The 7,395-nt window shown below is 46.8% G+C and overlaps 1 long non-coding RNA gene across 2 annotated transcripts; it reads left to right on the top strand.

Moving 5' to 3' along the window:
• Positions 1-681: 681 nt before the first annotated feature.
• On the top strand, positions 682-6,666 carry LOC121666321. Of its 2 annotated transcripts, none has more exons than XR_006016640.1 (4): positions 682-788; positions 1,627-2,093; positions 2,368-2,430; positions 3,100-6,666. It is a non-coding gene; the product is annotated as an uncharacterized LOC121666321 (long non-coding RNA). The 2 variants fall into 2 exon arrangements; XR_006016641.1 differs by lacking the exon at positions 682-788 and adding an exon at positions 1,004-1,477.
• Positions 6,667-7,395: the final 729 nt, after the last annotated feature.

Genomic DNA, 7,395 nt, shown 5'->3' with positions numbered 1-7,395 from the left:
CTGGGCAGTGATTGTCCCCCTGTACTCAGCACTGGTGAAGCCACACCTCCAGTTCTGTCTTTCGAGTTGAGCCCACTTCTGGGCCCCTCACTACAAGACATTTTAGGTGCTGGAGCAAGTCCAAAGAAGGGCAATGGAGCTGGTGAAGGGTTTGGAGCACAAGTCCTACAAGGAGCAGCTGATCAAGCTGGGGGATGCTTAGCCTGGAGGAAAGGAAGCTCAGGGGGAACCTTATCATTCTCTACAACCACCTGAAAGGAGGCTGTAGCTAGGTGGGGGATGGTCTCTTCTCCCGGGCAACAAGCGACAGGACAGGAAGGCACAGCCTTAAGCTGTGCGAGGGGAGGTTTAGGTTGGACATCACGAAGAATTTCTTCACAGAAAGGGTGATTAGACACTGGAATGGGTTGCCCAAGGAGGTGGTGGAGTCACCGTCCCTGGGCATGTTTAAGGAAAGACTGGACAAGGCAGCTAGTGCCATAGTCCGGCTGCCATGGTGGCGTTCGGTCACCAGCTGAATTCGATGATCTCGGAGGTCTTTTCCCACCGATTAGCTCTGAGATTCCCACCGCCCCCACCCGGCGCTCCCGCCCTCACCCAAGATGGCCGCGCGGCCCTCAGCGCCCACGTGACACCGGCGGCACCGCCCGCCGAGCCACGTGACGGCGGTTTCCCCGGCAACCGCCGCGGCTTGCCTCCTCTGGCTACGGCGAGCGGCGAGCAGCAAAAAGGATCGGCGACGGCGGGGGCGAAGCGCCCCCAGCCTTTCCCTGCAGAGCCGGGAGCAGGTGAGGGAGAGCCCCGGCCGGGAGCCGCTCCCCCGCGCTTCCGTGGCTGCACCGCCCCGCTTCGCCTCGCCCCCGAGCGACCCTGCCCGGCCTCCCACTGCCTCCCTTCCGCACGAAGCGCCTTGCACCCGTCGTCCCCAGGAACAACACTCTCCTTCCCAATTGCGGGCGTGGGCGCAGGTCCTGCTCCCCCTCGGTCCTCCCCCAGAACTCCGCTTCCGGCAACAGTGCAGCAACCGGGACAAGGGATGGGAGGAAGAAACAGGGCAAGACTGCCTGCACTCAGTCACAGCTCTGGGAATGGGAGTATGGGGCATGGACACAGCACAGTCCACGGGCAGCTGCTCAAGGGGTAGATGGATAAAGCCTGCACAAATTGCAGCTGCTGTTGTCAGGGAGCAAACCTGGAGCTGCACCAAGCAGGAGCCGAGGGCAACCACAGTGCAGGCAAGGTGCACATGAGAGGGCTTACCAACAGTCCCAGGCAAGGAAAAGTCATTAGTCGGGTCTGGGATCCATCCAAGGGACTTCCATAGACACAAAACAACCTAGAATATACACTTAGAGTCACACTAGGAAAACTAGTCAGCAGGTGAAGATCAGGCACAGATACAGCTGCTGCATAGTTCAGACAGGTTCTGAAGACCTGGGCCTGAGCTGGAGTTCCTGGGATCATGCAGAAGGTGCAGGTGGGGCCAGTCACAGAAATAAACCATATCAATGCATGCTTTAAGTGTGGCTGCAGCATCTTTGCAGAAGGATGAAGTAATGTGCTGTGTCTAGTCTGTGGAGATAGATGTTTAAAATACTTTTGTTCTTTATCTGCTAAATATTTTAGCAAGCGTTCAATGATCATTCAGAATCTGAAGTGGAGGAATCTGCATACCACCAGCTGCTGAACCACCTGAGGACCACACACCTACAGTTGAATCCCCACCATCACTGGATGACTCACCTGATTTGGAAACACCAGCATCTGCAGCCCAGCCATCTCTAGTGGAATTGGCAGTGTCTGCAAGCCAGCTGACTGTCAAGAAACCACCAGGTTCTGAGGACCCATTCCTGCTCATAGCATAGTCTGCATCCAGGGAAAGCTCACCTGAGATCAGATCACCTGTGGGTGAACTTCCAGGTTTCAAGATGTACACCTCTGACTCCACACAGGATGGCAGTAACACGGTTGAGACTGTGTTGACTGCAGCAGAGATTACATTTGAATCATTGGAGAATCCAGAGGCATTTGGAGACCCCTATCAAGTCGCCATGAATTATGTGGAGGAACATAAAATTCTGCAGATATTTCAGGTGAAACACATATTTCTCATCTCCTTCCAGAGGCTTACATGAGAAGCTTGGCCTAAAGTTAGCCTGAACCAAATTATCTCTTCCCCAGATCCCTCCTTGTCCAGTGCTTTCTTAAGCATATATTTAAGAAAAAGCAGTAGAAAAGAACCCTTGAACATCTTTGGTGTCTGAAAGAGATTCTTGCTTTTTAAAATGCAGATGACCTTGGTACAGGAACAGCCAACCATCTATCCAAGGTTCAATAATTCTTTCCTTCTGTCTGTCTCTGTCTCAGGAGCTCACAGAAAAACTGGTGTTCCATAAGCCTGATGACCCCTTGCAGTTCATATTGCAGGAGGTATGGTGCCTTGCTGGGGCTCAGTGGGGACAGGGTCAGCTTTGCTGAGCACACCAGAATCATGGTCAGCCTAGGACTGTTTCTCTGACTCTGTGTCTGCTGTCTTGGGAGGAGGGAAAGCACAGGCAGCAGCAGAGTGCCTGGGGTGCAAGGGACCATGTGTGCTCTAAGAAGAGAGGGAGGAAAGGTATGGGAGGGTGGGGGAAGAATGGGATGAATGTGCCCTGGAATTACCTGAGAGGTGAGGGAAGCTTAATGACAGAGATGTCTCTGTAACCCTTCTCTAGCTGCCTCTGTCCTAAACTGGGAGGGAATGCTTCTGCCCGCACCCCCCTATTCACGAGAGCTGTCTCTGCTGATCCTGCAGGGTATTAAAACACAGGTAATTCAAAGTCAGTGAAGTGAGACAATAGTTTGGGAGTGAGTTAGAAGTGTGGGTTGTTTCTTGGGAGAAGGAGGAGGTTAGAAGAAAGAAAGCAAAGAAAAAGAGTGAGTCTCTTCCTTCATTACCCTCTAGTCAGTCAGGAGAGGCACCATCTTTGAGGTTTGCTGCTGGGTTCATGGTGTACTGAATGCAAAACCTCGAGAGGAATGGCAAGGTCAGTTCTGGACATCGGTGTGAAAGGAAATAAGCTCCCAAATGACCCTTCTCCTTTTCCTTTTGCCCAGGTGCAGTCTATGATAAATGCCAGGGAAGCAGAACCGGAGGAGAACAAAGATGTGTAGGTGTTTCTATAGAAGAGGGCTTGTGCACTCCTTTTGGCCCCTACTGACCTTGCTGTTGTGGTATTGCCACACCATGCCTTCACAGCACCATGTAGTCATTGCCAATAACTTGGAAATGTCTGCTTGTCTGTCTCTTGCCTGGTTTCTCTGTTTTGTATGCTTGTGCTTTCCCTTGGGTTGAAATCCTGCAACAAAGTATTGGTTTGGAATCACAAACTGAGATCTAAGCATGTGTGGACCTGCATGCACATATGGCACATCTTGAAGAGGCAGGCCTGCTGAACTTCTAGGCCTATAAATGCATAAATCCCATATTTAGGCCACTCCAGACTCTGTCTTTCTGTGCAGAGAAACCTCACAGCTCAGACAATGCAAGGACGAAAGCAAGTAGAATTAAAAAGCAGCCCTGGACAGCCTGCAGCCTTCTTTTTTCATGCTGCATTGGTGGCTTACTGTGTCCAGTGATGCAGCAGCACCAATGCCCATCTAATACTTTGATAGTTTGGGTCTGGGCTTTCAGGCTGCCCCCAGAGCTCCTCTCATGCAAGAAGCTATCTCTCTGCCTCTTCCACACACTGGATGCAGCTGTCTCATCCTTAATCATCCCTGCTGGACACTGATCACTGTACTTTTTGGGGTTGCCCTGCCTGTGTCACTGTAAGCACAGTGTAAAACCAGAACAGTAAAGCAACAGCTGCACACACCCTTTATGCATTCAGAAGACATTGTCACTCAGGAATGTGGGAGGTGAATAAAACCAAACAAACCAAAACCAAGCCCTGGTAGCCCAGAGAATTAAGAGTCAAGGTACATTTCACAAACACATCATTTGAACTGCTCCTGATTTTTGAAACACTTGCAATCCTTGTTTTCATACTACCCAAGTGTCTGTTTCTACCCTGTAAAAAAACTTTTTGTTTCTTCTTCTTGTCTCTTGCCTGACAATTATTGAAAATGTGCAACAGAGCATACTGTTATTTTGGCTTAATAGATTGTATATGTGCAGTAGATGCCAGAAAGAGTTTTTATGTCACTGCAGGCTTTTCTCTTTTTTAGGCAAGTGCTCTAATTTCCTGATGAATGGTAGTGTATTCCCAAGTGACTGTCTCTATGGCTATGAAGAGAGTACCATAAAAACTTCCATCTATCTATTTTTAAAAAAATAATGTATGATGATTAGGTTTTGTGATTCTCCACAGCACAGCTTGGGCGCCAAGAGTCTGGGAATAACGGGGCAAGTATTTGGCATACAAATTCCATGTGTGAGATGAGTTTCCTTTCTAACTGAGTTTCTCAAGAAGGATCAGTTAACTCATGTGTTTCCAGATTAAAGGCAGGTAAGCACCCCTATCATTCATAGGGCAGGGATTTTTTCCAAGGCTGTTTGCAAGCCTAAAGATGGCTCAAGATTCATATTAAATCTGCATTGGTTTTATAAGAGTTTTAGTGTAGAGTTAGGCATCTAGGTCCCACTGCAGCAGTGAGATGCTTTTGAAATACCTACTTACCTCCAGCTGGAAGAATCTGACACTGAGAATCTGAGATTGGTCTGCTTACAGATTCTTGACCAAAAATGTATCAGGCTGAAAAACATGTATACGTGCCCTGTCCTAATGTATCTCTGTGAAACAGGAAGTGTATGGAAGATGAAGATAGTGTCTGAAGCCTTCTCATCTCTATGGTCATTTGTCAGCACATTGTCCCAGGAGATGGAGAAGCTGACATGTCTTTGAATTTTGTTGTAGAACAGGATTAGGGTGCCTTGGGGTACAGCCTTCACTGTGTATTTCCTGCTTCTGTCATTTGGGTATTGCATTTTGTTGTTCTCTTTTACTTACAAGAAGCTTTTGACCTGTAATATGTTCTCAGACTATAAGTATATGCCTTCAACTTCATGTCAGTATTAAGGGAGTTATGCAAGGGAAGAGCCTTAATTCTTCTTTCAGATAGGTTGAAATGAGCTGGAAAGCATTCTTCATACAAATGACAGAAGTTTTGCAAGAGAGGCCGTACCTAGTATTCCTCAGTAATCTCAGAGCAACAATTTTTCTTTGGTGGCCTGGCCACCTGATCTCATGCTGACAGAGTTGCTGTGTGGTAGCAAGAAGTCCTCCCCAGTACCCATAAGAGAGAGCATGTGTCTTTGTTTCTCAGGAAAGAGGAAAAGTGTTTTCTGTTTTGTCCTTCCACTAGGGAGAGGTCTCTCTCCTTTGAGGAGCCGCAGTTGTGTAGAAATGAATGAGGCTGTACCCAGGACAAGCTCTGTGGGCCTGGAGTTGGCATGTGTAGATGGCATGAGACTGGGGAAGGCAGTGGGCCAAGGACAATCCTTCAGCTTTCACAGACTTGGAGGGGGAGGCGGGTATATATCATCTCTGAGCAAGGACTTTGACCAGAAATCTTGGGGAACTTATCATGAGCTAAGGAGAAATGTCACTTCCTTCACCTCAAGCCTCTCAGATGATGGAACTGAATTTTATGAAAACAAAAAAAGCATCCTCCAGGACGTTTGCAGATTACTGTGTTTAAGGTAGTGTCACACAGCTGTCTTTTTTGACCTACTTCATAATTCTTCTGAAGAATACAGTCTAGTTCTAGAAAAATTCTACTTCACGTTAAGGCACCACTGTTTGTGTATAAGAAGGCTTTTCTGTGCTGAAGAAAAGAAGAAAAGTTAGATTTAAAATGGAAACTTTTACTGTAGTCTTAATTCCAGAGCGACTGTCCCTTTTCCACAATTGCTTTCCAAAACCACTGGATCCTTACTTCTTCCTAAGTGGAAATTTATCAACATGACATTAAACTGTCATTAAATTTCTTGCCTTGAGTGCTCAGAAGGAATTAGCAGTTCCTCGTGTGTAACCGAAACTATTCCATATAAGTCCTTATAGGACACTAGTCACAGTACGTTTGAATGCCCTCCAGAGTGCTAAGCAACGTGACTAACAGCTGTTGTTTGCTCTTTCTCCTCTCCACAAGGGAAATGGCTGTGCACTGAAGTGCATTCTTTTAAAAAGGGTGGTTTGGGGTTTTTTTGCCACACCTGTGTATTTCAGTGTACTTCTAGTGGATAAGTCATGAAGTGGAAGGTGTGGAAGTTGGAGGCAGTTTGTACTTCCCAAGGATGATTCCTCTGTAGTATGAGCTGGGTACTGAGAAAGCGCATTATTTTCAAGGAAGAGATTTTTTTATTCATCCATGAACAAGCACAGAGGTGCAACACCCAGTTCATCTGCCAAATGGCATGATCTTATGGTGCCCAAACTGTTTCTGTTGTGAACTTTGTGCTCATCAAGAGGCAGAATGCAGAGGAGCCAATCAGGAGGAAAGTGTACTCCCTGTAAAATAGGTCTCTTGGACCAAAACATCAGTTTCTTTTTCTGCCATCTCTGTATGGAACTTAAAATGACTCAGCTGCCCCAAGCAATATTAAAGTTGCCTGTGTACTGCTCTAACCAATGGGGGGAAAAAATGTTGTAACAGCTGATTAAAAATCCTTTGAAAAGTTCACACAGCCTCTGCTCTGGTTCTTAGATGGAGGGCACAGGCAAGATCTCCTTTCAATGGGCAGCTACTTATAGCATGAGACATTTTATTGTGACTCACTGGATATGAATCATTGCTGCATACACACCAACTTTAAGCTAGTTAAATGCCATTGATTTCAAAGTTTCACAATCATGTGGAACTCATACTAGGCAGCAGCAACTGCTTTCATGTCTGAAATGGAAGAAAATAACCTCTGGGTAAAGTCCAACAAAGAGCTTAGCTAAAGAGAGCTCTGGCTGAAGCCTGGAGAATGTTGACGTGCTTGGAGAGGGAATATACCAGGGCAAATTGATCAAACCCTGTCTGACATGCCTCCAGGTTTTATTCCAGGGAAAGCTTCTCTTGACCGTTCTTTCATCCAGATGAAATGCAGGAGAAAATGAAGAAACATTCCCTTAAGGTCATTAATGTCCATGGCTGCATTCCTTTTTTTTTGGGACTGTCCTTATGGACAACACTGATGTATCAGCATCACCAAAAGCTCACAGCCATAGTTTGACATACAGTAATGAAAAGAAGAACCTTGAATTGTTGAAGAGATGTGGATTGGATGAGTAGTCATTCATCGTCTTCTGGAGAAAGGTGGTGGGCTGGAATGTCACTGCAGAACAGAGGAATTTAGGTGAAGCAGATGCAAGAGATTTCTGTATCTATAATTCAACACTGAAAATTGACTGCAGACACCACAGT

Source organism: Corvus kubaryi, unplaced genomic scaffold (genome assembly GCF_017639235.1).
Source record: "Corvus kubaryi isolate FWS band 111438036 unplaced genomic scaffold, C.kubaryi_AGA036_p1.0 37341, whole genome shotgun sequence".
In the NCBI taxonomy this organism is placed as follows: Eukaryota; Metazoa; Chordata; class Aves; order Passeriformes; family Corvidae; genus Corvus; species Corvus kubaryi.
This window is presented reverse-complemented; position numbering and strand designations above follow the sequence as displayed.